General features: G+C 37.8%; 26 non-coding genes across 26 annotated transcripts; all 26 read left to right on the top strand.

Moving 5' to 3' along the window:
* Positions 1 to 413: 413 nt before the first annotated feature.
* TRNAL-UAG (transfer RNA leucine (anticodon UAG)) lies at positions 414 to 495 on the top strand. The gene has a single exon. It is a non-coding gene; the product is annotated as a tRNA-Leu (tRNA).
* An 883-nt stretch (positions 496 to 1,378) lies between these two features.
* TRNAL-UAG (transfer RNA leucine (anticodon UAG)) lies at positions 1,379 to 1,460 on the top strand. Its single transcript has one exon. It is a non-coding gene; the product is annotated as a tRNA-Leu (tRNA).
* Positions 1,461 to 2,343: 883 nt separating this feature from the next.
* On the top strand, positions 2,344 to 2,425 carry TRNAL-UAG (transfer RNA leucine (anticodon UAG)). The gene has a single exon. It is a non-coding gene; the product is annotated as a tRNA-Leu (tRNA).
* An 883-nt stretch (positions 2,426 to 3,308) lies between these two features.
* On the top strand, positions 3,309 to 3,390 carry TRNAL-UAG (transfer RNA leucine (anticodon UAG)). The gene has a single exon. It is a non-coding gene; the product is annotated as a tRNA-Leu (tRNA).
* Positions 3,391 to 4,272: 882 nt separating this feature from the next.
* Positions 4,273 to 4,354, top strand: TRNAL-UAG (transfer RNA leucine (anticodon UAG)). The gene has a single exon. It is a non-coding gene; the product is annotated as a tRNA-Leu (tRNA).
* Positions 4,355 to 5,237: 883 nt separating this feature from the next.
* On the top strand, positions 5,238 to 5,319 carry TRNAL-UAG (transfer RNA leucine (anticodon UAG)). Its single transcript has one exon. It is a non-coding gene; the product is annotated as a tRNA-Leu (tRNA).
* An 883-nt stretch (positions 5,320 to 6,202) lies between these two features.
* TRNAL-UAG (transfer RNA leucine (anticodon UAG)) lies at positions 6,203 to 6,284 on the top strand. The gene has a single exon. It is a non-coding gene; the product is annotated as a tRNA-Leu (tRNA).
* An 882-nt stretch (positions 6,285 to 7,166) lies between these two features.
* TRNAL-UAG (transfer RNA leucine (anticodon UAG)) lies at positions 7,167 to 7,248 on the top strand. Its single transcript has one exon. It is a non-coding gene; the product is annotated as a tRNA-Leu (tRNA).
* An 883-nt stretch (positions 7,249 to 8,131) lies between these two features.
* Positions 8,132 to 8,213, top strand: TRNAL-UAG (transfer RNA leucine (anticodon UAG)). Its single transcript has one exon. It is a non-coding gene; the product is annotated as a tRNA-Leu (tRNA).
* Positions 8,214 to 9,096: 883 nt separating this feature from the next.
* Positions 9,097 to 9,178, top strand: TRNAL-UAG (transfer RNA leucine (anticodon UAG)). Its single transcript has one exon. It is a non-coding gene; the product is annotated as a tRNA-Leu (tRNA).
* An 883-nt stretch (positions 9,179 to 10,061) lies between these two features.
* TRNAL-UAG (transfer RNA leucine (anticodon UAG)) lies at positions 10,062 to 10,143 on the top strand. Its single transcript has one exon. It is a non-coding gene; the product is annotated as a tRNA-Leu (tRNA).
* An 887-nt stretch (positions 10,144 to 11,030) lies between these two features.
* Positions 11,031 to 11,112, top strand: TRNAL-UAG (transfer RNA leucine (anticodon UAG)). Its single transcript has one exon. It is a non-coding gene; the product is annotated as a tRNA-Leu (tRNA).
* A 1,479-nt stretch (positions 11,113 to 12,591) lies between these two features.
* On the top strand, positions 12,592 to 12,673 carry TRNAL-UAG (transfer RNA leucine (anticodon UAG)). Its single transcript has one exon. It is a non-coding gene; the product is annotated as a tRNA-Leu (tRNA).
* An 890-nt stretch (positions 12,674 to 13,563) lies between these two features.
* On the top strand, positions 13,564 to 13,645 carry TRNAL-UAA (transfer RNA leucine (anticodon UAA)). Its single transcript has one exon. It is a non-coding gene; the product is annotated as a tRNA-Leu (tRNA).
* A 909-nt stretch (positions 13,646 to 14,554) lies between these two features.
* TRNAL-UAG (transfer RNA leucine (anticodon UAG)) lies at positions 14,555 to 14,636 on the top strand. The gene has a single exon. It is a non-coding gene; the product is annotated as a tRNA-Leu (tRNA).
* Positions 14,637 to 15,518: 882 nt separating this feature from the next.
* Positions 15,519 to 15,600, top strand: TRNAL-UAG (transfer RNA leucine (anticodon UAG)). Its single transcript has one exon. It is a non-coding gene; the product is annotated as a tRNA-Leu (tRNA).
* Positions 15,601 to 16,491: 891 nt separating this feature from the next.
* On the top strand, positions 16,492 to 16,573 carry TRNAL-UAA (transfer RNA leucine (anticodon UAA)). Its single transcript has one exon. It is a non-coding gene; the product is annotated as a tRNA-Leu (tRNA).
* Positions 16,574 to 17,461: 888 nt separating this feature from the next.
* On the top strand, positions 17,462 to 17,543 carry TRNAL-UAG (transfer RNA leucine (anticodon UAG)). Its single transcript has one exon. It is a non-coding gene; the product is annotated as a tRNA-Leu (tRNA).
* Positions 17,544 to 18,429: 886 nt separating this feature from the next.
* On the top strand, positions 18,430 to 18,511 carry TRNAL-UAG (transfer RNA leucine (anticodon UAG)). The gene has a single exon. It is a non-coding gene; the product is annotated as a tRNA-Leu (tRNA).
* A 747-nt stretch (positions 18,512 to 19,258) lies between these two features.
* On the top strand, positions 19,259 to 19,340 carry TRNAI-UAU (transfer RNA isoleucine (anticodon UAU)). Its single transcript has one exon. It is a non-coding gene; the product is annotated as a tRNA-Ile (tRNA).
* A 517-nt stretch (positions 19,341 to 19,857) lies between these two features.
* On the top strand, positions 19,858 to 19,939 carry TRNAL-UAG (transfer RNA leucine (anticodon UAG)). The gene has a single exon. It is a non-coding gene; the product is annotated as a tRNA-Leu (tRNA).
* A 1,347-nt stretch (positions 19,940 to 21,286) lies between these two features.
* On the top strand, positions 21,287 to 21,368 carry TRNAL-UAG (transfer RNA leucine (anticodon UAG)). The gene has a single exon. It is a non-coding gene; the product is annotated as a tRNA-Leu (tRNA).
* Positions 21,369 to 22,256: 888 nt separating this feature from the next.
* TRNAL-UAG (transfer RNA leucine (anticodon UAG)) lies at positions 22,257 to 22,338 on the top strand. Its single transcript has one exon. It is a non-coding gene; the product is annotated as a tRNA-Leu (tRNA).
* Positions 22,339 to 23,226: 888 nt separating this feature from the next.
* TRNAL-UAG (transfer RNA leucine (anticodon UAG)) lies at positions 23,227 to 23,308 on the top strand. The gene has a single exon. It is a non-coding gene; the product is annotated as a tRNA-Leu (tRNA).
* Positions 23,309 to 25,325: 2,017 nt separating this feature from the next.
* Positions 25,326 to 25,407, top strand: TRNAL-UAG (transfer RNA leucine (anticodon UAG)). The gene has a single exon. It is a non-coding gene; the product is annotated as a tRNA-Leu (tRNA).
* Positions 25,408 to 27,036: 1,629 nt separating this feature from the next.
* TRNAL-UAG (transfer RNA leucine (anticodon UAG)) lies at positions 27,037 to 27,118 on the top strand. Its single transcript has one exon. It is a non-coding gene; the product is annotated as a tRNA-Leu (tRNA).
* The last annotated feature ends 331 nt before the right edge of the window (positions 27,119 to 27,449 follow it).

Raw genomic sequence — 27,449 nt, 5'->3', positions numbered from 1 at the left:
AAAAAATGAAACCAACTGTACGTGTTCCAGTTAAATCACCCAAAACATTTCTTAAAACGTCTACTTAATTGGATAAAACAACAACTCACTTTGATAATTCCATAAATGTATTTGTGCTTACTCCAAAGGAATCGTCTACCTAATTGGATAAAACAACATCTCACTTTGAGAATTCCAAAATGTATTTGTACTTACTTCAAAGGAATCATTCCTCTGCTGTAGGTAAAATCTCCTCTACTCAAGTCTCAGTCGAAGATTTCTTGTCCTTTGTGGTTTTCAAACAACAACAACAGAAATTGCAGGTACTTGTGACACTTCGACAGACAATTTAACCCCACTGTGAAAAGAAGTGGGAAAAAAACTGAAACCAACTGTACGTGTTCCTGCTAATAAGCTGTGTGCCTGTAATCGAAGGTAGCGTGGCCGAGCGGTCTAAGGCGCTGGATTTAGGCTCCAGTCTCTTTGGAGGCGTGGGTTCAAATCCCACCGCTGCCAAATATTACATTTTTAGTGTATTGTGCATTATTCATAAAGGCCAAATTGTCCATTTGTCAACTCATATGATCACTGAAAACAGAGTCACGTTCATGGCTCTTTTTGTCTGGGATTTAAAATGGGCTTTTTTTTACTTCAAAGTGGCAAGTAAAATTTGCCACGCATGAACAGCTGTTAATCAAGCCAATAATAACTCTTATAGAAAAGAACATCCTGCTTCAGCTTTAAAGCACCCAAAACATTTCTTAAGACGTCTACTGAATTGGATAAAACAACACCTCACTTTGAGAATTCCAAAATGTATTTGTACTTACTGCAAATGAATCATTCCTCTGCTGCAGGTAAAATCTCCTCTTCTCAAGTCTAGGTAGAAGACCCCTAGTCCTTTGTGGTTTTCAAAAAACAACAATAGAAATTGCAGGTACTCGTCACACTTCAACAATTTACCCCCACCGTGAAAAAAAAGCAGAAAAAAATGAAACCAACTGTACGTGTTCCAGTTAAATCACCCAAAACATTTCTTAAAACGTCTACTTAATTGGATAAAACAACAACTCACTTTGATAATTCCATAAATGTATTTGTGCTTACTCCAAAGGAATCGTCTACCTAATTGGATAAAACAACATCTCACTTTGAGAATTCCAAAATGTATTTGTACTTACTTCAAAGGAATCATTCCTCTGCTGTAGGTAAAATCTCCTCTACTCAAGTCTCAGTCGAAGATTTCTTGTCCTTTGTGGTTTTCAAACAACAACAACAGAAATTGCAGGTACTTGTGACCCTTCGACAGACAATTTAACCCCACCGTGAAAAGAAGTGGGAAAAAAACTGAAACCAACTGTACGTGTTCCTGCTAATAAGCTGTATGCCTGCAATCGAAGGTAGCGTGGCCGAGCGGTCTAAGGCGCTGGATTTAGGCTCCAGTCTCTTTGGAGGCGTGGGTTCAAATCCCACCGCTGCCAAATATTACATTTTTAGTGTATTGTGCATTATTCATAAAGGCCAAATTGTCCATTTGTCAACTCATATGATCACTGAAAACAGAGTCACGTTCATGGCTCTTTTCGTCTGGGATTTAAAATGGGCTTTTTTTTACTTCAAAGTGGCAAGTAAAATTTGCCACGCATGAACAGCTGTTAATCAAGCCAATAATAACTCTTATAGAAAAGAACATCCTGCTTCAGCTTTAAAGCACCCAAAACATTTCTTAAGACGTCTACTGAATTGGATAAAACAACACCTCACTTTGAGAATTCCAAAATGTATTTGTACTTACTGCAAATGAATCATTCCTCTGCTGCAGGTAAAATCTCCTCTTCTCAAGTCTAGGTAGAAGACCCCTAGTCCTTTGTGGTTTTCAAAAAACAACAATAGAAATTGCAGGTACTCGTCACGCTTCGACAATTTACCCCCACCGTGAAAAAAAAGCAGAAAAAAATGAAACCAACTGTACGTGTTCCAGTTAAATCACCCAAAACATTTCTTAAAACGTCTACTTAATTGGATAAAACAACAACTCACTTTGATAATTCCATAAATGTATTTGTGCTTACTCCAAAGGAATCGTCTACCTAATTGGATAAAACAACATCTCACTTTGAGAATTCCAAAATGTATTTGTACTTACTTCAAAGGAATCATTCCTCTGCTGTAGGTAAAATCTCCTCTACTCAAGTCTCAGTCGAAGATTTCTTGTCCTTTGTGGTTTTCAAACAACAACAACAGAAATTGCAGGTACTTGTGACCCTTCGACAGACAATTTAACCCCACTGTGAAAAGAAGTGGGAAAAAAACTGAAACCAACTGTACGTGTTCCTGCTAATAAGCTGTGTGCCTGTAATCGAAGGTAGCGTGGCCGAGCGGTCTAAGGCGCTGGATTTAGGCTCCAGTCTCTTTGGAGGCGTGGGTTCAAATCCCACCGCTGCCAAATATTACATTTTTAGTGTATTGTGCATTATTCATAAAGGCCAAATTGTCCATTTGTCAACTCATATGATCACTGAAAACAGAGTCACGTTCATGGCTCTTTTTGTCTGGGATTTAAAATGGGCTTTTTTTTACTTCAAAGTGGCAAGTAAAATTTGCCACGCATGAACAGCTGTTAATCAAGCCAATAATAACTCTTATAGAAAAGAACATCCTGCTTCAGCTTTAAAGCACCCAAAACATTTCTTAAGACGTCTACTGAATTGGATAAAACAACACCTCACTTTGAGAATTCCAAAATGTATTTGTACTTACTGCAAATGAATCATTCCTCTGCTGCAGGTAAAATCTCCTCTTCTCAAGTCTAGGTAGAAGACCCCTAGTCCTTTGTGGTTTTCAAAAAACAACAATAGAAATTGCAGGTACTCGTCACACTTCAACAATTTACCCCCACCGTGAAAAAAAAGCAGAAAAAAATGAAACCAACTGTACGTGTTCCAGTTAAATCACCCAAAACATTTCTTAAAACGTCTACTTAATTGGATAAAACAACAACTCACTTTGATAATTCCATAAATGTATTTGTGCTTACTCCAAAGGAATCGTCTACCTAATTGGATAAAACAACATCTCACTTTGAGAATTCCAAAATGTATTTGTACTTACTTCAAAGGAATCATTCCTCTGCTGTAGGTAAAATCTCCTCTACTCAAGTCTCAGTCGAAGATTTCTTGTCCTTTGTGGTTTTCAAACAACAACAACAGAAATTGCAGGTACTTGTGACCCTTCGACAGACAATTTAACCCCACCGTGAAAAGAAGTGGGAAAAAAACTGAAACCAACTGTACGTGTTCCTGCTAATAAGCTGTGTGCCTGCAATCGAAGGTAGCGTGGCCGAGCGGTCTAAGGCGCTGGATTTAGGCTCCAGTCTCTTTGGAGGCGTGCGTTCAAATCCCACCGCTGCCAAATATTACATTTTTAGTGTATTGTGCATTATTCATAAAGGCCAAATTGTCCATTTGTCAACTCATATGATCACTGAAAACAGAGTCACGTTCATGGCTCTTTTCGTCTGGGATTTAAAATGGGCTTTTTTTTACTTCAAAGTGGCAAGTAAAATTTGCCACGCATGAACAGCTGTTAATCAAGCCAATAATAACTCTTATAGAAAAGAACATCCTGCTTCAGCTTTAAAGCACCCAAAACATTTCTTAAGATGTCTACTGAATTGGATAAAACAACACCTCACTTTGAGAATTCCAAAATGTATTTGTACTTACTGCAAATGAATCATTCCTCTGCTGCAGGTAAAATCTCCTCTTCTCAAGTCTAGGTAGAAGACCCCTAGTCCTTTGTGGTTTTCAAAAAACAACAATAGAAATTGCAGGTACTCGTCACGCTTCGACAATTTACCCCCACCGTGAAAAAAAAGCTGAAAAAAATGAAACCAACTGTACGTGTTCCAGTTAAATCACCCAAAACATTTCTTAAAACGTCTACTTAATTGGATAAAACAACAACTCACTTTGATAATTCCATAAATGTATTTGTGCTTACTCCAAAGGAATCGTCTACCTAATTGGATAAAACAACATCTCACTTTGAGAATTCCAAAATGTATTTGTACTTACTTCAAAGGAATCATTCCTCTGCTGTAGGTAAAATCTCCTCTACTCAAGTCTCAGTCGAAGATTTCTTGTCCTTTGTGGTTTTCAAACAACAACAACAGAAATTGCAGGTACTTGTGACCCTTCGACAGACAATTTAACCCCACCGTGAAAAGAAGTGGGAAAAAAACTGAAACCAACTGTAGTGTTCCTGCTAATAAGCTGTATGCCTGCAATCGAAGGTAGCGTGGCCGAGCGGTCTAAGGCGCTGGATTTAGGCTCCAGTCTCTTTGGAGGCGTGGGTTCAAATCCCACCGCTGCCAAATATTACATTTTTAGTGTATTGTGCATTATTCATAAAGGCCAAATTGTCCATTTGTCAACTCATATGATCACTGAAAACAGAGTCACGTTCATGGCTCTTTTCGTCTGGGATTTAAAATGGGCTTTTTTTTACTTCAAAGTGGCAAGTAAAATTTGCCACGCATGAACAGCTGTTAATCAAGCCAATAATAACTCTTATAGAAAAGAACATCCTGCTTCAGGTTTAAAGCACCCAAAACATTTCTTAAGATGTCTACTGAATTGGATAAAACAACACCTCACTTTGAGAATTCCAAAATGTATTTGTACTTACTGCAAATGAATCATTCCTCTGCTGCAGGTAAAATCTCCTCTTCTCAAGTCTAGGTAGAAGACCCCTAGTCCTTTGTGGTTTTCAAAAAACAACAATAGAAATTGCAGGTACTCGTCACGCTTCGACAATTTACCCCCACCGTGAAAAAAAAGCTGAAAAAAATGAAACCAACTGTACGTGTTCCAGTTAAATCACCCAAAACATTTCTTAAAACGTCTACTTAATTGGATAAAACAACAACTCACTTTGATAATTCCATAAATGTATTTGTGCTTACTCCAAAGGAATCGTCTACCTAATTGGATAAAACAACATCTCACTTTGAGAATTCCAAAATGTATTTGTACTTACTTCAAAGGAATCATTCCTCTGCTGTAGGTAAAATCTCCTCTACTCAAGTCTCAGTCGAAGATTTCTTGTCCTTTGTGGTTTTCAAACAACAACAACAGAAATTGCAGGTACTTGTGACCCTTCGACAGACAATTTAACCCCACCGTGAAAAGAAGTGGGAAAAAAACTGAAACCAACTGTACGTGTTCCTGCTAATAAGCTGTATGCCTGCAATCGAAGGTAGCGTGGCCGAGCGGTCTAAGGCGCTGGATTTAGGCTCCAGTCTCTTTGGAGGCGTCGGTTCAAATCCCACCGCTGCCAAATATTACATTTTTAGTGTAATGTGCATTATTCATAAAGGCCAAATTGTCCATTTGTCAACTCATATGATCACTGAAAATAGAGTCACGTTCATGGCTCTTTTCGTCTGGGATTTAAAATGGGCTTTTTTTTACTTCAAAGTGGCAAGTAAAATTTGCCACGCATGAACAGCTGTTAATCAAGCCAATAATAACTCTTATAGAAAAGAACATCCTGCTTCAGCTTTAAAGCACCCAAAACATTTCTTAAGACGTCTACTGAATTGGATAAAACAACACCTCACTTTGAGAATTCCAAAATGTATTTGTACTTACTGCAAATGAATCATTCCTCTGCTGCAGGTAAAATCTCCTCTTCTCAAGTCTAGGTAGAAGACCCCTAGTCCTTTGTGGTTTTCAAAAAACAACAACAGAAATTGCAGGTACTCGTAAAACTTCGACAATTTACCCCCACAGTGAAAAAAAAGCAGAAAAAAATGAAATCAACTGTACGTGTTCCAGTTAAATCACCCAAAACATTTCTTAAAACGTCTACTTAATTGGATAAAACAACAACTCACTTTGATAATTCCATAAATGTATTTGTGCTTACTCCAAAGGAATCGTCTACCTAATTGGATAAAACAACATCTCACTTTGAGAATTCCAAAATGTATTTGTACTTACTTCAAAGGAATCATTCCTCTGCTGTAGGTAAAATCTCCTCTACTCAAGTCTCAGTCGAAGATTTCTTGTCCTTTGTGGTTTTCAAACAACAACAACAGAAATTGCAGGTACTTGTGACCCTTCGACAGACAATTTAACCCCACTGTGAAAAGAAGTGGGAAAAAAACTGAAACCAACTGTACGTGTTCCTGCTAATAAGCTGTGTGCCTGTAATCGAAGGTAGCGTGGCCGAGCGGTCTAAGGCGCTGGATTTAGGCTCCAGTCTCTTTGGAGGCGTGGGTTCAAATCCCACCGCTGCCAAATATTACATTTTTAGTGTATTGTGCATTATTCATAAAGGCCAAATTGTCCATTTGTCAACTCATATGATCACTGAAAACAGAGTCACGTTCATGGCTCTTTTTGTCTGGGATTTAAAATGGGCTTTTTTTTACTTCAAAGTGGCAAGTAAAATTTGCCACGCATGAACAGCTGTTAATCAAGCCAATAATAACTCTTATAGAAAAGAACATCCTGCTTCAGCTTTAAGAACCCAAAACATTTCTTAAGACGTCTACTGAATTGGATAAAACAACACCTCACTTTGAGAATTCCAAAATGTATTTGTACTTACTGCAAATGAATCATTCCTCTGCTGCAGGTAAAATCTCCTCTTCTCAAGTCTAGGTAGAAGACCCCTAGTCCTTTGTGGTTTTCAAAAAACAACAATAGAAATTGCAGGTACTCGTCACACTTCAACAATTTACCCCCACCGTGAAAAAAAAGCAGAAAAAAATGAAACCAACTGTACGTGTTCCAGTTAAATCACCCAAAACATTTCTTAAAACGTCTACTTAATTGGATAAAACAACAACTCACTTTGATAATTCCATAAATGTATTTGTGCTTACTCCAAAGGAATCGTCTACCTAATTGGATAAAACAACATCTCACTTTGAGAATTCCAAAATGTATTTGTACTTACTTCAAAGGAATCATTCCTCTGCTGTAGGTAAAATCTCCTCTACTCAAGTCTCAGTCGAAGATTTTTTGTCCTTTGTGGTTTTCAAACAACAACAACAGAAATTGCAGGTACTTGTGACCCTTCGACAGACAATTTAACCCCACCGTGAAAAGAAGTGGGAAAAAAACTGAAACCAACTGTACGTGTTCCTGCTAATAAGCTGTGTGCCTGCAATCGAAGGTAGCGTGGCCGAGCGGTCTAAGGCGCTGGATTTAGGCTCCAGTCTCTTTGGAGGCGTGCGTTCAAATCCCACCGCTGCCAAATATTACATTTTTAGTGTATTGTGCATTATTCATAAAGGCCAAATTGTCCATTTGTCAACTCATATGATCACTGAAAACAGAGTCACGTTCATGGCTCTTTTCGTCTGGGATTTAAAATGGGCTTTTTTTTACTTCAAAGTGGCAAGTAAAATTTGCCACGCATGAACAGCTGTTAATCAAGCCAATAATAACTCTTATAGAAAAGAACATCCTGCTTCAGCTTTAAAGCACCCAAAACATTTCTTAAGTTGTCTACTGAATTGGATAAAACAACACCTCACTTTGAGAATTCCAAAATGTATTTGTACTTACTGCAAATGAATCATTCCTCTGCTGCAGGTAAAATCTCCTCTTCTCAAGTCTAGGTAGAAGACCCCTAGTCCTTTGTGGTTTTCAAAAAACAACAATAGAAATTGCAGGTACTCGTCACGCTTCGACAATTTACCCCCACCGTGAAAAAAAAGCTGAAAAAAATGAAACCAACTGTACGTGTTCCAGTTAAATCACCCAAAACATTTCTTAAAACGTCTACTTAATTGGATAAAACAACAACTCACTTTGATAATTCCATAAATGTATTTGTGCTTACTCCAAAGGAATCGTCTACCTAATTGGATAAAACAACATCTCACTTTGAGAATTCCAAAATTTATTTGTACTTACTTCAAAGGAATCATTCCTCTGCTGTAGGTAAAATCTCCTCTACTCAAGTCTCAGTCGAAGATTTCTTGTCCTTTGTGGTTTTCAAACAACAACAACAGAAATTGCAGGTACTTGTGACCCTTCGACAGACAATTTAACCCCACTGTGAAAAGAAGTGGGAAAAAAACTGAAACCAACTGTACGTGTTCCTGCTAATAAGCTGTGTGCCTGTAATCGAAGGTAGCGTGGCCGAGCGGTCTAAGGCGCTGGATTTAGGCTCCAGTCTCTTTGGAGGCGTGGGTTCAAATCCCACCGCTGCCAAATATTACATTTTTAGTGTATTGTGCATTATTCATAAAGGCCAAATTGTCCATTTGTCAACTCATATGATCACTGAAAACAGAGTCACGTTCATGGCTCTTTTTGTCTGGGATTTAAAATGGGCTTTTTTTTACTTCAAAGTGGCAAGTAAAATTTGCCACGCATGAACAGCTGTTAATCAAGCCAATAATAACTCTTATAGAAAAGAACATCCTGCTTCAGCTTTAAAGCACCCAAAACATTTCTTAAGACGTCTACTGAATTGGATAAAACAACACCTCACTTTGAGAATTCCAAAATGTATTTGTACTTACTGCAAATGAATCATTCCTCTGCTGCAGGTAAAATCTCCTCTTCTCAAGTCTAGGTAGAAGACCCCTAGTCCTTTGTGGTTTTCAAAAAACAACAATAGAAATTGCAGGTACTCGTCACACTTCAACAATTTACCCCCACCGTGAAAAAAAAGCAGAAAAAAATGAAACCAACTGTACGTGTTCCAGTTAAATCACCCAAAACATTTCTTAAAACGTCTACTTAATTGGATAAAACAACAACTCACTTTGATAATTCCATAAATGTATTTGTGCTTACTCCAAAGGAATCGTCTACCTAATTGGATAAAACAACATCTCACTTTGAGAATTCCAAAATGTATTTGTACTTACTTCAAAGGAATCATTCCTCTGCTGTAGGTAAAATCTCCTCTACTCAAGTCTCAGTCGAAGATTTCTTGTCCTTTGTGGTTTTCAAACAACAACAACAGAAATTGCAGGTACTTGTGACCCTTCGACAGACAATTTAACCCCACCGTGAAAAGAAGTGGGAAAAAAACTGAAACCAACTGTACGTGTTCCTGCTAATAAGCTGTATGCTTGCAATCGAAGGTAGCGTGGCCGAGCGGTCTAAGGCGCTGGATTTAGGCTCCAGTCTCTTTGGAGGCGTGGGTTCAAATCCCACCGCTGCCAAATATTACATTTTTAGTGTATTGTGCATTATTCATAAAGGCCAAATTGTCCATTTGTCAACTCATATGATCACTGAAAACAGAGTCACGTTCATGGCTCTTTTCGTCTGGGATTTAAAATGGGCTTTTTTTTACTTCAAAGTGGCAAGTAAAATTTGCCACGCATGAACAGCTGTTAATCAAGCCAATAATAACTCTTATAGAAAAGAACATCCTGCTTCAGCTTTAAAGCACCCAAAACATTTCTTAAGACGTCTACTGAATTGGATAAAACAACACCTCACTTTGAGAATTCCAAAATGTATTTGTACTTACTGCAAATGAATCATTCCTCTGCTGCAGGTAAAATCTCCTCTTCTCAAGTCTAGGTAGAAGACCCCTAGTCCTTTGTGGTTTTCAAAAAACAACAATAGAAATTGCAGGTACTCGTCACGCTTCGACAATTTACCCCCACCGTGAAAAAAAAGCAGAAAAAAATGAAACCAACTGTACGTGTTCCAGTTAAATCACCCAAAACATTTCTTAAAACGTCTACTTAATTGGATAAAACAACAACTCACTTTGATAATTCCATAAATGTATTTGTGCTTACTCCAAAGGAATCGTCTACCTAATTGGATAAAACAACATCTCACTTTGAGAATTCCAAAATGTATTTGTACTTACTTCAAAGGAATCATTCCTCTGCTGTAGGTAAAATCTCCTCTACTCAAGTCTCAGTCGAAGATTTCTTGTCCTTTGTGGTTTTCAAACAACAACAACAGAAATTGCAGGTACTTGTGACCCTTCGACAGACAATTTAACCCCACTGTGAAAAGAAGTGGGAAAAAAACTGAAACCAACTGTACGTGTTCCTGCTAATAAGCTGTGTGCCTGTAATCGAAGGTAGCGTGGCCGAGCGGTCTAAGGCGCTGGATTTAGGCTCCAGTCTCTTTGGAGGCGTGGGTTCAAATCCCACCGCTGCCAAATATTACATTTTTAGTGTATTGTGCATTATTCATAAAGGCCAAATTGTCCATTTGTCAACTCATATGATCACTGAAAACAGAGTCACGTTCATGGCTCTTTTTGTCTGGGATTTAAAATGGGCTTTTTTTTACTTCAAAGTGGCAAGTAAAATTTGCCACGCATGAATAGCTGTTAATCAAGCCAATAATAACTCTTATAGAAAAGAACATCCTGCTTCAGCTTTAAAGAACCCAAAACATTTCTTAAGACGTCTACTGAATTGGATAAAACAACACCTCACTTTGAGAATTCCAAAATGTATTTGTACTTACTGCAAATGAATCATTCCTCTGCTGCAGGTAAAATCTCCTCTTCTCAAGTCTAGGTAGAAGACCCCTAGTCCTTTGTGGTTTTTAAATGACAACAACAGAAATTGCAGGTACTCGTCACGCTTCGAAAGACAATTTACCCCCACCGTGAAAAAAAGGCAGAAAAAAATGAAACCAACTGTACGTGTTCCAGTTAAATCATCCAAAACATTTCTTAAAACGTCTACTTAATTGAATAAAACAACAACTCACTTTGATAATTCCATAAATGTATTTGTGCTTACTCCAAAGGAATCATCTACCTAATTGGATAAAACAACATCTCACTTTGAGAATTCCAAAATGTATTTGTACTTACTTCAAAGGAATCATTCCTCTGCTGTAGGTAAAATCTCCTCTACTCAAGTCTCAGTCGAAGATTTCTTGTCCTTTGTGGTTTTCAAACAACAACAACAGAAATTGCAGGTACTTGTGACCCTTCGACAGACAATTTAACCCCACTGTGAAAAGAAGTGGGAAAAAAACTGAAGCCAACTGTACGTGTTCCTGATAATAAGCTGTGTGCCTGTAATCGAAGGTAGCGTGGCCGAGCGGTCTAAGGCGCTGGATTTAGGCTCCAGTCTCTTAGGAGGCGTGGGTTCAAATCCCACCGCTGCCAAATACAAATTACATTTTTAGTGTATTGTGCATTATTCATAAAGGCCAAATTGTCCATTTGTCAACTCATATGATCACTGAAAACAGAGTCACGTTCATGGCTCTTTTTGTTTGGGATTTAAAATGGGCTTTTTTTTTTACTTCAAAGTGGCAAGTAAAATTTGCCACGCATAAACAGCTGTTAATCAAGCCAATAATAACTCTTATAGAAAAGAACATCCTGCTTCAGCTTTAAAGCACCCAAAAAATTTCTTAAGACGTCTACTGAATTGGATAAAACAACACCTCACTTTGAGAATTCCAAAATGTATTTGTACTTACTGCAAATGAATCATTCCTCTGCTGCAGGTAAAATCTCCTCTTCTCAAGTCTCGGTAGAAGACCTCTAGTCCATTGTGGTTTTTAAACGACAACAACAGAAATTGCAGGTACTCGTCACGCCTCGAAAGACAATTTACCCCCACCGTGAAAAAAAGGCAGAAAAAAATGAAACCAACTGTACGTGTTCCAGTTAAATCACCCAAAACATTTCTTAAAACGTCTACTTAATTGGATAAAACAACAACTCACTTTGATAATTCCATAAATGTATTTGTGCTTACTCCAAAGGAATCGTCTACCTAATTGGATAAAACAACATCTCACTTTGAGAATTCCAAAATGTATTTGTACTTACTTCAAAGGAATCATTCCTCTTTTTGTTTGGGAATTAAAATGGGCTTTTTTTTTACTTCAAAGTGGCAAGTAAAATTTGCCACGCATGAACAGCTGTTAATCAAGCCAATAATAACTCTTATAGAAAAGAACATCCTGCTTCAGCTTTAAAGCACCCAAAACATTTCTTAAGACGTCTACTGAATTGGATAAAACAACACCTCACTTTGAGAATTCCAAAATGTATTTGTACTTACTGCAAATGAATCATTCCTCTGCTGCAGGTAAAATCTCCTCTTCTCAAGTCTAGGTAGAAGACCCCTAGTCCTTTGTGGTTTTCAAAAAACAACAATAGAAATTGCAGGTACTCGTCACGCTTCGACAATTTACCCCCACCGTGAAAAAAAAGCAGAAAAAAATGAAACCAACTGTACGTGTTCCAGTTAAATCACCCAAAACATTTCTTAAAACGTCTACTTAATTGGATAAAACAACAACTCACTTTGATAATTCCATAAATGTATTTGTGCTTACTCCAAAGGAATCGTCTACCTAATTGGATAAAACAACATCTCACTTTGAGAATTCCAAAATGTATTTGTACTTACTTCAAAGGAATCATTCCTCTGCTGTAGGTAAAATCTCCTCTACTCAAGTCTCAGTCGAAGATTTCTTGTCGTTTGTGGTTTTCAAACAACAACAACAGAAATTGCAGGTACTTGTGACCCTTCGACAGACAATTTAACCCCACTGTGAAAAGAAGTGGGAAAAAAACTGAAACCAACTGTACGTGTTCCTGCTAATAAGCTGTGTGCCTGTAATCGAAGGTAGCGTGGCCGAGCGGTCTAAGGCGCAGGATTTAGGCTCCAGTCTCTTTGGAGGCGTGGGTTCAAATCCCACCGCTGCCAAATACAAATTACATTTTTAGTGTATTGTGCATTATTCATAAAGGCCAAATTGTCCATTTGTCAACTCATATGATCACTGAAAACAGAGTCACGTTCATGGCTCTTTTTGTCTGGGATTTAAAATGGGCTTTTTTTTACTTCAAAGTGGCAAGTAAAATTTGCCACGCATGAACAGCTGTTAATCAAGCCAATAATAACTCTTATAGAAAAGAACATCCTGCTTCAGCTTTAAGAACCCAAAACATTTCTTAAGACGTCTACTGAATTGGATAAAACAACACCTCACTTTGAGAATTCCAAAATGTATTTGTACTTACTGCAAATGAATCATTCCTCTGCTGCAGGTAAAATCTCCTCTTCTCAAGTCTCGGTAGAAGACCTCTAGTCCATTGTGGTTTTTAAACGACAACAACAGAAATTGCAGGTACTCGTCACGCCTCGAAAGACAATTTACCCCCACCGTGAAAAAAAGGCAGAAAAAAATGAAACCAACTGTACGTGTTCCAGTTAAATCACCCAAAACATTTCTTAAAACGTCTACTTAATTGGATAAAACAACAACTCACTTTGATAATTCCATAAATGTATTTGTTCTTACTCCAAAGGAATCGTCTACCTAATTGGATAAAACAACATCTCACTTTGAGAATTCCAAAATGTATTTGTACTTACTTCAAAGGAATCATTCCTCTGCTGTAGGTAAAATCTCCTCTACTCAAGTCTCAGTCGAAGATTTCTTGTCCTTTGTGGTTTTCAAACAACAACAACAGAAATTGCAGGTACTTGTGACCCTTCGACAGACAATTTAACCCCACCGTGAAAAGAAGTGGGAAAAAAACTGAAGCCAACTGTACGTGTTCCTGCTAATAAGCTGTGTGCCTGCAATCGAAGGTAGCGTGGCCGAGCGGTCTAAGGCGCTGGATTTAAGCTCCAGTCTCTTTGGAGGCGTGGGTTCAAATCCCACCGCTGCCAAATATTACATTTTTAGTGTATTGTGCATTATTCATAAAGGCCAAATTGTCCATTTGTCAACTCATATGATCACTGAAAACAGAGTCACGTTCATGGCTCTTTTCGTCTGGGATTTAAAATGGGCTTTTTTTTACTTCAAAGTGGCAAGTAAAATTTGCCACGCATGAACAGCTGTTAAATTTGCCACGCATGAACAGCTGTTAATCAAGCCAGTAATAACTCTTATAGAAAAGAACATCCTGCTTCAGCTTTAAAGCACCCAAAACATTTCTTAAGACGTCTACTGAATTGGATAAAACAACACCTCACTTTGAGAATTCCAAAATGTATTTGTACTTACTGCAAATGAATCATTCCTCTGCTGCAGGTAAAATCTCCTCTTCTCAAGTCTAGGTAGAAGACCCCTAGTCCTTTGTGGTTTTCAAAAAACAACAATAGAAATTGCAGGTACTCGTCACGCTTCGACAATTTACCCCCACCGTGAAAAAAAAGCAGAAAAAAATGAAACCAACTGTACGTGTTCCAGTTAAATCACCCAAAACATTTCTTAAAACGTCTACTTAATTGGATAAAACAACAACTCACTTTGATAATTCCATAAATGTATTTGTGCTTACTCCAAAGGAATCGTCTACCTAATTGGATAAAACAACATCTCACTTTGAGAATTCCAAAATGTATTTGTACTTACTTCAAAGGAATCATTCCTCTGCTGTAGGTAAAATCTCCTCTACTCAAGTCTCAGTCGAAGATTTCTTGTCCTTTGTGGTTTTCAAACAACAACAACAGAAATTGCAGGTACTTGTGACCCTTCGACAGACAATTTAACCCCACTGTGAAAAGAAGTGGGAAAAAAACTGAAACCAACTGTACGTGTTCCTGCTAATAAGCTGTGTGCCTGTAATCGAAGGTAGCGTGGCCGAGCGGTCTAAGGCGCTGGATTTAGGCTCCAGTCTCTTTGGAGGCGTGGGTTCCAATCCCAGCGCTGCCAAATATTACATTTTTAGTGTATTGTGCATTATTCATAAAGGCCAAATTGTCCATTTGTCAACTCATATGATCACTGAAAACAGAGTCACGTTCATGGCTCTTTTTGTCTGGGATTTAAAATGGGCTTTTTTTTACTTCAAAGTGGCAAGTAAAATTTGCCACGCATGAACAGCTGTTAATCAAGCCAATAATAACTCTTATAGAAAAGAACATCCTGCTTCAGCTTTAAAGCACCCAAAACATTTCTTAAGACGTCTACTGAATTGGATAAAACAACACCTCACTTTGAGAATTCCAAAATGTATTTGTACTTACTGCAAATGAATCATTCCTCTGCTGCAGGTAAAATCTCCTCTTCTCAAGTCTAGGTAGAAGACCCCTAGTCCTTTGTGGTTTTCAAAAAACAACAATAGAAATTGCAGGTACTCGTCACACTTCAACAATTTACCCCCACCGTGAAAAAAAAGCAGAAAAAAATGAAACCAACTGTACGTGTTCCAGTTAAATCACCCAAAACATTTCTTAAAACGTCTACTTAATTGGATAAAACAACAACTCACTTTGATAATTCCATAAATGTATTTGTGCTTACTCCAAAGGAATCGTCTACCTAATTGGATAAAACAACATCTCACTTTGAGAATTCCAAAATGTATTTGTACTTACTTCAAAGGAATCATTCCTCTGCTGTAGGTAAAATCTCCTCTACTCAAGTCTCAGTCGAAGATTTCTTGTCCTTTGTGGTTTTCAAACAACAACAACAGAAATTGCAGGTACTTGTGACCCTTCGACAGACAATTTAACCCCACCGTGAAAAGAAGTGGGAAAAAAACTGAAACCAACTGTACGTGTTCCTGATAATAAGCTGTGTCCTGTAATTGAAGGTAGCATGGCCGAGTGGTCTAAGGCCCTGGATTTAGGTTCCAGTCTCTTTGGAGGCGTGGGTTCAAATCCCACTGCTGCCAAATATTACATTTTTAGTGTATTGTGCATTATTCATAAAGGCCAAATTGTCCATTTGTCAACTCATATGATCACTGAAAACAGAGTCACGTTCATGGCTCTTTTTGTTTGGGATTTAAAATGGGCTTTTTTTTTTTTACTTCAAAGTGGCAAGTAAAATTTGCCACGCATGAACAGCTGTTAATATAGCCAATAATAACTCTTATAGAAAAGAACATCCTGCTTCAGCTTTAAAGCACCCAAAACATTTCTTAAGACGTCTACTGAATTGGATAAAACAACACCTCACTTTGAGAATTCCAAAATGTATTTGTACTTACTGCAAATGAATCATTCCTCTGCTGCAGGTAAAATCTCCTCTTCTCAAGTCTCGGTAGAAGACCTCTAGTCCATTGTGGTTTTTAAACGACAACAACAGAAATTGCAGGTACTCGTCACGCTTCGAAAGACAATTTACCCCCACCGTGAAAAAAAGGCAGAAAAAAATGAAACCAACTGTACGTGTTCCAGTTAAATCACCCAAAACATTTCTTAAAACGTCTACTTAATTGGATAAAACAACAACTCACTTTGATAATTCCATAAATGTATTTGTGCTTACTCCAAAGGAATCGTCTACCTAATTGGATAAAACAACATCTCACTTTGAGAATTCCAAAATGTATTTGTACTTACTTCAAAGGAATCATTCCTCTGCTGTAAGTAAAATCTCCTCTACTCAAGTCTCAGTCGAAGATTTCTTGTCCTTTTTGGTTTTCAAACAACAACAACAGAAATTGCAGGTACTTGTGACCCTTCGACAGACAATTTAACCCCACCGTGGAAAGAAGTGGGAAAATAACTGAAACCAACTATACGTGTTCCTGATAATAAACTGTGTGCCTGTAATTGAAGGTAGCGTGGCCGAGCGGTCTAAGGCGCTGGATTTAAGTTCCAGTCTCTTTGGAGGCGTGGGTTCAAATCCCACCGCTGCCAAATATTACATTTTTAGTGTATTGTGCATTATTCATAAAGGCCAAATTGTCCATTTGTCAACTCATATGATCACTGAAAACAGAGTCACGTTCATGGCTCTTTTTGTTTGGGATTTAAAATGGGCTTTTTTTTTACTTCAAAGTGGCAAGTAAAATTTGCCACGCATGAACAGCTGTTAATCAAGCCAATAATAACTCTTATAGAAAAGAACATCCTGCTTCAGCTTTAAATCACCCAAAACATTTCTTAAGACGTCTACTGAATTGGATAAAACAACACCTCACTTTGAGAATTCCAAAATGTATTTGTACTTACTGCAAATGAATCATTACTCTGCTGCAGGTAAAATCTCCTCTTCACAAGTCTCGGTAGAAGACCTCTAGTCCATTGTGGTTTTTAAACGACAACAACAGAAATTGCAGGTACTCGTCACGCTTCGAAAGACAATTTACCCCCACCGTGAAAAAAAGGCAGAAAAAAATGAAACCAACTGTACGTGTTCCAGTTAAATCACCCAAAACATTTCTTAAAACGTCTACTTAATTGGATAAAACAACAACTCACTTTGATAATTCCATAAATGTATTTGTGCTTACTCCAAAGGAATCGTCTACCTAATTGGATAAAACAACATCTCACTTTGAGAATTCCAAAATGTATTTGTACTTACTTCAAAGGAATCATTCCTCTGCTGTAGGTAAAATCTCCTCTACTCAAGTCTCAGTCGAAGATTTCTTGTCCTTTGTGGTTTTCAAACAACAACAACAGAAATTGCAGGTACTTGTGACCCTTCGACAGACAATTTAACCCCACCGTGAAAAGAAGTGGGAAAAAAACTGAAACCAACTGTACGTGTTCCTGATAATAAGCTGTGTGCCTGTAATCGAAGGTAGCGTGGCCGAGCGGTCTAAGGCGCTGGATTTAGGCTCCAGTCTCTTTGGAGGCGTGGGTTCAAATCCCACCGCTGCCAAATATTACATTTTTAGTGTATTGTGCATTATTCATAAAGGCCAAATTGTCCATTTGTCAACTCATATGATCACTGAAAACAGAGTCACGTTCATGGCTCTTTTTGTTTGGGATTTAAAATGGGCTTTTTTTACTTCAAAGTGGCAAGTAAAATTTGCCACGCATGAACAGCTGTTAATCAAGCCAATAATAACTCTTATAGAAAAGAACATCCTGCTTCAGCTTTAAAGCACCCAAAACATTTCTTAAGACGTCTACTGAATTGGATAAAACAACACCTCACTTTGAGAATTCCAAAATGTATTTGTACTTACTGCAAATGAATCATTCCTCTGCTGCAGGTAAAATCTCCTCTTCTCAAGTCTCGGTAGAAGACCTCTAGTCCATTGTGGTTTTTAAACGACAACAACAGAAATTGCAGGTACTCGTCACGCTTCGAAAGACAATTTACCCCCACCGTGAAAAAAAGGCAGAAAAAAATGAAACCAACTGTACGTGTTCCAGTTAAATCACCCAAAACATTTCTTAAAACGTCTACTTAATTGGATAAAACAACAACTCACTTTGATAATTCCATAAATGTATTTGTGCTTACTCCAAAGGAATCGTCTACCTAATTGGATAAAACAACATCTCACTTTGAGAATTCCAAAATGTATTTGTACTTACTTCAAAGGAATCATTCCTCTGCTGTAGGTAAAATCTCCTCTACTCAAGTCTCAGTCGAAGATTTCTTGTCCTTTGTGGTTTTCAAACAACAACAACAGAAATTGCAGGTACTTGTGACCCTTCGACAGACATTTTAACCCCACCGTGAAAAGAAGTGGGAAAAAAACTGAAACCAACTGTACATGTTCCTGATAATAAGCTGTGTGCCTGTAATCGAAGGTAGCGTGGCCGAGCGGTCTAAGGCGCTGGATTTAGGCTCCAGTCTCTTTGGAGGCGTGGGTTCAAATCCCACCGCTGCCAAATATTACATTTTTAGTGTATTGTGCATTATTCATAAAGGCCAAATTGTCCCTTTGTCAACTCATATAATCACTGAAAACAGAGTCACGTTCATGGCTCTTTTTGTTTGGGATTTAAAATGGGCTTTTTTTTTTACTTCAAAGTGGCAAGTAAAATTTGCCACGCATGAACAGCTGTTAATCAAGCCAATAATAACTCTTATAGAAAAGAACATCCTGCTTCAGCTTTAAAGCACCCAAAACATTTCTTAAGACGTCTACAGAATTGGATAAAACAACACCTCACTTTGAGAATTCCAAAATGTATTTGTACTTACTGCAAATGAATCATTCCTCTGCTGCAGGTAAAATCTCCTCTTCTCAAGTCTCGGTAGAAGACCTCTAGTCCATTGTGGTTTTTAAACGACAACAACAGAAATTGCACTTTGATAATTCCATAAATGTATTTGTGCTTACTCCAAAGGAATCGTCTACCTAATTGGATAAAACAACATCTCACTTTGAGAATTCCAAAATGTATTTGTACTTACTTCAAAGGAATCATTCCTCTGCTGTAGGTAAAATCTCCTCTACTCAAGTCTCAGTCGAAGATTTCTTGTCCTTTGTGGTTTTCAAACAACAACAACAGAAATTGCAGGTACTTGTGACCCTTCGACAGACAATTTAACCCCACCGTGAAAAGAAGTGGGAAAAAAACTGAAACCAACTGTACGTGTTCCTGATAATAAGCTGTGTGCCTGTAATCGAAGGTAGCGTGGCCGAGCGGTCTAAGGCGCTGGATTTATGCTCCAGTCTCTTTGGAGGCGTGGGTTCAAATCCCACCGCTGCCAAATATTACATTTTTAGTGTATTGTGCATTATTCATAAAGGCCAAATTGTCCATTTGTCAACTCATATGATCACTGAAAACAGAGTCACGTTCATGGCTCTTTTTGTTTGGGATTTAAAATGGGCTTTTTTTACTTCAAAGTGGCAAGTAAAATTTGCCACGCATGAACAGCTGTTAATCAAGCCAATAATAACTCTTATAGAAAAGAACATCCTGCTTCAGCTTTAAAGCACCCAAAACATTTCTTAAGACGTCTACTGAATTGGATAAAACAACACCTCACTTTGAGAATACCAAAATGTATTTGTACTTACTGCAAATGAATCATTCCTCTGCTGCAGGTAAAATCTCTTCTCAAGTCTCGGTAGAAGACCTCTAGTCCATTGTGGTTTTTAAACGACAACAACAGAAATTGCAGGTACTCGTCACGCTTCGAAAGACACCGTGAAAAGAAGTGGGAAAAAAACTGAAACCAACTGTACGTGTTCCTGATAATAAGCTGTGTGCCTGTAATCGAAGGTAGCGTGGCCGAGCGGTCTAAGGCGCTGGATTTAGGCTCCAGTCTCTTTGGAGGCGTGGGTTCAAATCCCACCGCTGCCAAATATTACATTTTTAGTGTATTGTGCATTATTCATAAAGGCCAAATTGTCCATTTGTCAACTCATATGATCACTTAAAACAGAGTCACGTTCATGGCTCTTTTTGTTTGGGATTTAAAATGGGCTTTTTTTACTTCAAAGTGGCAAGTAAAATTTGCCACGCATGAACAGCTGTTAATCAAGCCAATAATAACTCTTATAGAAAAGAACATCCTGCTTCAGCTTTAAAGCACCCAAAACATTTCTTAAGACGTCTACTGAATTGGATAAAACAACACCTCACTTTGAGAATTCCAAAATGTATTTGTACTTACTGCAAATGAATCATTCCTCTGCTGCAGGTAAAATCTCTTCTCAAGTCTCGGTAGAAGACCTCTAGTCCATTGTGGTTTTTAAACGACAACAACAGAAATTGCAGGTACTCGTCACGCTTCAAAAGACAATTTACCCCCACCGTGAAAAAAAGGCAGAAAAAAATGAAACCAACTGTACGTGTTCCAGTTAAATCACCCAAAACATTTCTTAAAACGTCTACTTAATTGGATAAAACAACAACTCACTTTGATAATTCCATAAATGTATTTGTGCTTACTCCAAAGGAATCATCTACCTAATTGGATAAAACAACATCTAACTTTGAGAATTCCAAAATGTATTTGTACTTACTTCAAAGGAATCATTCCTCTGCTGTAGGTAAAATCTCCTCTACTCAAGTCTCAGTCGAAGATTTCTTGTCCTTTGTGGTTTTCAAACAACAACAGAAATTGCAGGTACTTGTTACCCTTCGACAGACAATTTAACCCCACCGTGAAAAGAAGTGGGAAAAAAACTGAAACCAACTGTACGTGTTCCTGATAATAAGCTGTGTGCCTGTAATCGAAGGTACTTGTCACGCTTCGAAAGACAATTTACCCCCACCGTGAAAAAAAGGCAGAAAAAAATTAAACCAACTGTACGTGTTCCAGTTAAATCACCCAAAACATTTCTTAAAACGTCTACTTAATTGGATAAAACAACAACTCACTTTGATAATTCCATAAATGTATTTGTGCTTACTCCAATGGAATAATCTACCTAATTGGATAAAACAACATCTCACTTTGAGAATTCCAAAATGTATTTGTACTTACTTCAAAGGAATTATTCCTCTGCTGTAGGTAAAATCTCCTCTACTCAAGTCTCAGTCAAAGATTTCTTGTCCTTTGTGGTTTTCAAACAACAACAACAGAAATTGCAGGTACTTGTGACCCTTCGACAGACAATTTAACCCCACCGTGAAAAGAAGTGGGAAAAAAACTGAAACCAACTGTACGTGTTCCTGATAATAAGCTGTGTGCCTGTAATCGAAGGTAGCGTGGCCGAACGGTCTAAGGCGCTGGATTTAGGCACCAGTCTCTTTGGAGGCGTGGGTTCAAATCCCACTGCTGCCAAATATTACATTTTTAGTGTATTGTGCATTATTCATAAAGGCCAAATTGTCCATTTGTCAACTCATATGATCACTGAAAACAGAGTCACTTTCATGGCTCTTTTTGTTTGGGATTTAAAATGGGCTTTTTTTTTACTTCAAAGTGGCAAGTAAAATTTGCCACGCATGAACAGCTGTTAATCAAGCCAATAATAACTCTTATAGAAAAGAACATCCTGCTTCAGCTTTAAAGCACCCAAAACATTTCTTAAGACGTCTACTGAATTGGATAAAACAACACCTCACTTTGAGAATTCCAAAATGTATTTGTACTTACTGCAAATGAATCATTCCTCTGCTGCAGGTAAAATCTCCTCTTCTCAAGTCTCGGTAGAAGACCTCTAGTCCATTGTGGTTTTTAAACGACAACAACAGAAATTGCAGGTACTCGTCACGCTTCGAAAGACAATTTACCCCCACCGTGAAAAAAAGGCAGAAAAAAATGAAACCAACTGTACGTGTTCCAGTTAAATCACCCAAAACATTTCTTAAAACGTCTACTTAATTGGATAAAACAACAACTCACTTTGATAATTCCATAAATGTATTTGTGCTTACTCCAAAGGAATTGTCTACCTAATTGGATAAAACAACATCTCACTTTGAGAATTCCAAAATGTATTTGTACTTACTTCAAAGGAATTATTCCTCTGCTGTAGGTAAAATCTCCTCTACTCAAGTCTCAGTCGAAGATTTCTTGTCCTTTGTGGTTTTCAAACAACAACAACAGAAATTGCAGGTACTTGTGACCCTTCGACAGACAATTTAACCCCACCGTGAAAAGAAGTGGGAAAAAAACTGAAACCAACTGTACGTGTTCCTGATAATAAGCTGTGTGCCTGTAATCGAAGGTAGCGTGGCCGAACGGTCTAAGGCGCTGGATTTAGGCACCAGTCTCTTTGGAGGCGTGGGTTCAAATCCCACTGCTGCCAAATATTACATTTTTAGTGTATTGTGCATTATTCATAAAGGCCAAATTGTCCATTTGTCAACTCATATGATCACTGAAAACAGAGTCACTTTCATGGCTCTTTTTGTTTGGGATTTAAAATGGGCTTTTTTTTTACTTCAAAGTGGCAAGTAAAATTTGCCACGCATGAACAGCTGTTAATCAAGCCAATAATAACTCTTATAGAAAAGAACATCCTGCTTCAGCTTGAAAGCACCCAAAACATTTCTTAAGACGTCTACTGAATTGGATAAAACAACACCTCACTTTGAGAATTCCAAAATGTATTTGTACTTACTGCAAATGAATCATTCCTCTGCTGCAGGTAAAATCTCCTCTTCTCAAGTCTCGGTAGAAGACCTCTAGTCCTTTGTGGTTTTCAAACAACAACAACAGAAATTGCAGGTATTCGTCACGCTTCGACAGACAATTTACCCCCACCGTGAAAAAAAGGCAGAAAAAAATGAAACCAACTGTACGTGTTCCAGTTAAATCACCCAAAACATTTCTTAAAACGTCTACTTAATTGGATAAAACAACAACTCACTTTTATAATTCCATAAATGTATTTGTGCTTACTCCAAAGGAATCGTCTACCTAATTGGATAAAACAACATCTCACTTTGAGAATTCCAAAATGTATTAGTACTTACTTCAAAAGAATCATTCCTCTGCTGTAGGTAAAATCTCCTCTACTCAAGTCTCAGTCGAAGATTTCTTGTCCTTTGTGGTTTTCAAACAACAACAACAGAAATTGCAGGTACTTGTGACCCTTCGACAGACAATTTAACCCCACCGTGAAAAGAAGTGGGAAAAAAACTGAAACCAACTGTACGTGTTCCTGATAATAAGCTGTGTGCCTGTAATCGAAGGTAGCGTGGCCGAACGGTCTAAGGCGCTGGATTTAGGCACCAGTCTCTTTGGAGGCGTGGGTTCAAATCCCACTGCTGCCAAATATTACATTTTTAGTGTATTGTGCATTATTCATAAAGGCCAAATTGTCCATTTGTCAACTCATATGATCACTGAAAACAGAGTCACTTTCATGGCTCTTTTTGTTTGGGATTTAAAATGGGCTTTTTTTTTACTTCAAAGTGGCAAGTAAAATTTGCCACGCATGAACAGCTGTTAATCAAGCCAATAATAACTCTTATAGAAAAGAACATCCTGCTTCAGCTTGAAAGCACCCAAAACATTTCTTAAGACGTCTACTGAATTGGATAAAACAACACCTCACTTTGAGAATTCCAAAATGTATTTGTACTTACTGCAAATGAATCATTCCTCTGCTGCAGGTAAAATCTCCTCTTCTCAAGTCTCGGTAGAAGACCTCTAGTCCTTTGTGGTTTTCAAACAACAACAACAGAAATTGCAGGTATTCGTCACGCTTCGACAGACAATTTACCCCCACCGTGAAAAAAAGGCAGAAAAAAATGAAACCAACTGTACGTGTTCCAGTTAAATCACCCAAAACATTTCTTAAAACGTCTACTTAATTGGATAAAACAACAACTCACTTTTATAATTCCATAAATGTATTTGTGCTTACTCCAAAGGAATCGTCTACCTAATTGGATAAAACAACATCTCACTTTGAGAATTCCAAAATGTATTAGTACTTACTTCAAAAGAATCATTCCTCTGCTGTAGGTAAAATCTCCTCTACTCAAGTCTCAGTCGAAGATTTCTTGTCCTTTGTGGTTTTCAAACAACAACAACAGAAATTGCAGGTACTTGTGACCCTTCGACAGACAATTTAACCCCACCGTGAAAAGAAGTGGGAAAAAAACTGAAACCAACTGTACGTGTTCCTGCTTCCCACAATTTTACTTCAAAGTGGCAAGTAAAATTTGCCACGCATGAACAGCTGTTAATCAAGCCAATAATAACTCTTATAGAAAAGAACATCCTGCTTCAGCTTTAAAGCACCCAAAACATTTCTTAAGACGTCTACTGAATTGGATAAAACAACACCTCACTTTGAGAATTCCAAAATGTATTTGTACTTACTGCAAATGAATCATTACTCTGCTTCAGGTAAAATCTCCTCTTCTCAAGTCTCGGTAGAAGACCTCTAGTCCTTTGTGGTTTTCAAACAACAACAACAGAAATTGCAGGTATTCGTCACGCTTCGACAGACAATTTACCCCCACCGTGAAAAAAAGGCAGAAAAAAATGAAACCAACTGTACGTGTTCCAGTTAAATCACCCAAAACATTTCTTAAACCGTCTACTTAATTGGATAAAACAACAACTCACTTTTATAATTCCATAAATGTATTTGTGCTTACTCCAAAGGAATCGTCTACCTAATTGGATAAAACAACATCTCACTTTGAGAATTCCAAAATGTATTTGTACTTACTTCAAAAGAATCATTCCTCTGCTGTAGGTAAAATCTCCTCTACTCAAGTCTCAGTCGAAGATTTCTTGTCCTTTGTGGTTTTCACACAACAACAACAGAAATTGCAGGTACTTGTGACCCTTCGACAGACAATTTAACCCCACCGTGAAAAGAAGTGGGAAAAAAACTGAAACCAACTGTACGTGTTTCTGCTTCCCACAAATTTACTTCAAAGTGGCAAGTAAAATTTGCCACGCATGAACAGCTGTTAATCAAGCCAATAATAACTCTTATAGAAAAGAACATCCTGCTTCAGCTTTAAAGCACCCAAAACATTTCTTAAGACGTCTACTGAATTGGATAAAACAACACCTCACTTTGAGAATTCCAAAATGTATTTGTACTTACTTCAAAGGAATCATTCCTCTGCTGTAGGTAAAATCTCCTCTACTCAAGTCTCAGTCGAAGATTTCTTGTCCTTTGTGGTTTTCAAACAACAACAACAGAAATGGCAGGTACTTGTGACCCTTCGACAGACAATTTAACCCCACCGTGAAAAGAAGTGGGAAAAAAACTGAAACCAACTGTACGTGTTCCTGCTAATAAGCTGTGTGCCTGTAATCGAAGGTAGCGTGGCCGAGCGGTCTAAGGCGCTGGATTTAGGCTCCAGTCTCTTTGGAGGCGTGGGTTCAAATCCCACCTCTGCCAAATATTAAATTTTTAGTATATTGTGCATTATTCATAAAGGCCAAATTGTCCATTTGTCAACTCATATGATCACTGAAAACAGAGTCACGTTCATGGCTCTTTTCGTCTGGGATTTAAAATGGGCTTTTTTTTACTTCAAAGTGGCAAGTAAAATTTGCCACGCATGAACAGCTGTTAATCAAGCCAATAATAACTCTAATAGAAAAGAACATCCTGCTTCAGCTTTAAAGCACCCAAAACATTTCTTAAGACGTCTACTGAATTGGATAAAACAACACCTCACTTTGAGAATTCCAAAATGTATTTGTACTTACTGCAAATGAATCATTCCTCTGCTGCAGGTAAAATCTCCTCTTCTCAAGTCTCGGTAGAAGACCTCTAGTCCTTTGTGGTTTTCAAACAACAACAACAGAAATTGCAGGTATTCGTCACGCTTCGACAGACAATTTACCCCCACCGTGAAAAAAAGGCAGAAAAAAATGAAACCAACTGTACGTGTTCCAGTTAAATCACCCAAAACATTTCTTAAAACGTCTACTTAATTGGATAAAACAACAACTCACTTTGATAATTCCATAAATGTATTTGTGCTTACTCCAAAGGAATCGTCTACCTAATTGGATAAAACAACATCTCACTTTGAGAATTCCAAAATGTATTTGTACTTACTTCAAAGGAATCATTCCTCTGCTGTAGGTAAAACCTCCTCTACTCAAGTCTCAGTCGAAGATTTCTTGTCCTTTGTGGTTTTCAAACAACAACAACAGAAATTGCAGGTACTTGTGACCCTTCGACAGACAATTTAACCCCACCGTGAAAAGAAGTGGGAAAAAAAATGAAACCAACTGTACGTGTTCCTGCTTCTCACAATTTTACTTCAAAGTGGCAAGTAAAATTTGCCACGCATGAACAGCTGTTAATCAAGCCAATAATAATTCTTATAGAAAAGAACATCTTGCTTCAGCTTTAAAGCACCCAAAACATTTCTTAAGACGTCTACTGAATTGGATAAAACAACACCTCACTTTGAGAATTCCAAAATGTATTTGTACTTACTGCAAATGAATCATTCCTCTGCTGCAGGTAAAATCTCCTCTTCTCAAGTCTCGGTAGAAGACCTCTATTCCTTTGTGGTTTTCAAACAACAACAACAGAAATTGCAGGTATTCGTCACGCTTCGACAGACAATTTACCCCCACCGTAAAAAAAAGGCAGAAAAAAATGAAACCAACTGTACGTGTTAAAGTTAACTCACACAAAACATTTCTTAAACCGTCTACTTAATTGGATAAAACAACAACTCACTTTGATAATTCCATAAATGTATTTGTGCTTACTCCAAAGGAATCGTCTACCTAATTGGATAAAACAACATCTCACTTTGAGAATTCCAAAATGTATTTGTACTTACTTCAAAGGAATCATTCCTCTGCTGTAGGTAAAATCTCCTCTACTCAAGTCTCAGTCGAAGATTTCTTGTCCTTTGTGGTTTTCAAACAACAACAACAGAAATTGCAGGTACTTGTGACCCTTCGACAGACAATTTAACCCCACCGTGAAAAGAAGTGGGAAAAAAACTGAAACCAACTGTACGTGTTCCTGCTAATAAGCTGTGTGCCTGTAAAAGAAGGTAGCGTGGCCGAGCGGTCTAAGGCGCTGTATTTAGGCTCCAGTCTCTTTGGAGGCGTGGGTTCAAATCTCACCGCTGCCAAATATTACATTTTTAGTGTATTGTGCATTATTCATAAAGGCCAAATTGTCCATTTGTCAACTCATATGATCACTGAAAACAGAGTCACGTTCATGGCTCTTTTCGTCTGGGATTTAAAATGGGCTTTTTTTACTTCAAAGTGGCAAGTAAAATTTGCCACGCATGAACAGCTGTTAATCAAGCCAATAATAACTCTTATAGAAAAGAACATCCTGCTTCAGCTTTAAAGCACCCAAAACATTTCTTAAGACGTCTACTGAATTGGATAAAACAACACCTCACTTTGAGAATTCCAAAATGTATTTGTACTTACTGCAAATGAATCATTCCT

This window comes from Pelobates fuscus, chromosome 3 (genome assembly GCF_036172605.1).
Source record: "Pelobates fuscus isolate aPelFus1 chromosome 3, aPelFus1.pri, whole genome shotgun sequence".
NCBI lineage: Eukaryota > Metazoa > Chordata > Amphibia > Anura > Pelobatidae > Pelobates > Pelobates fuscus.
The sequence above is the reverse complement of the archived record's forward strand: the minus strand, read 5'-3'. Positions and strand labels throughout refer to the sequence as shown.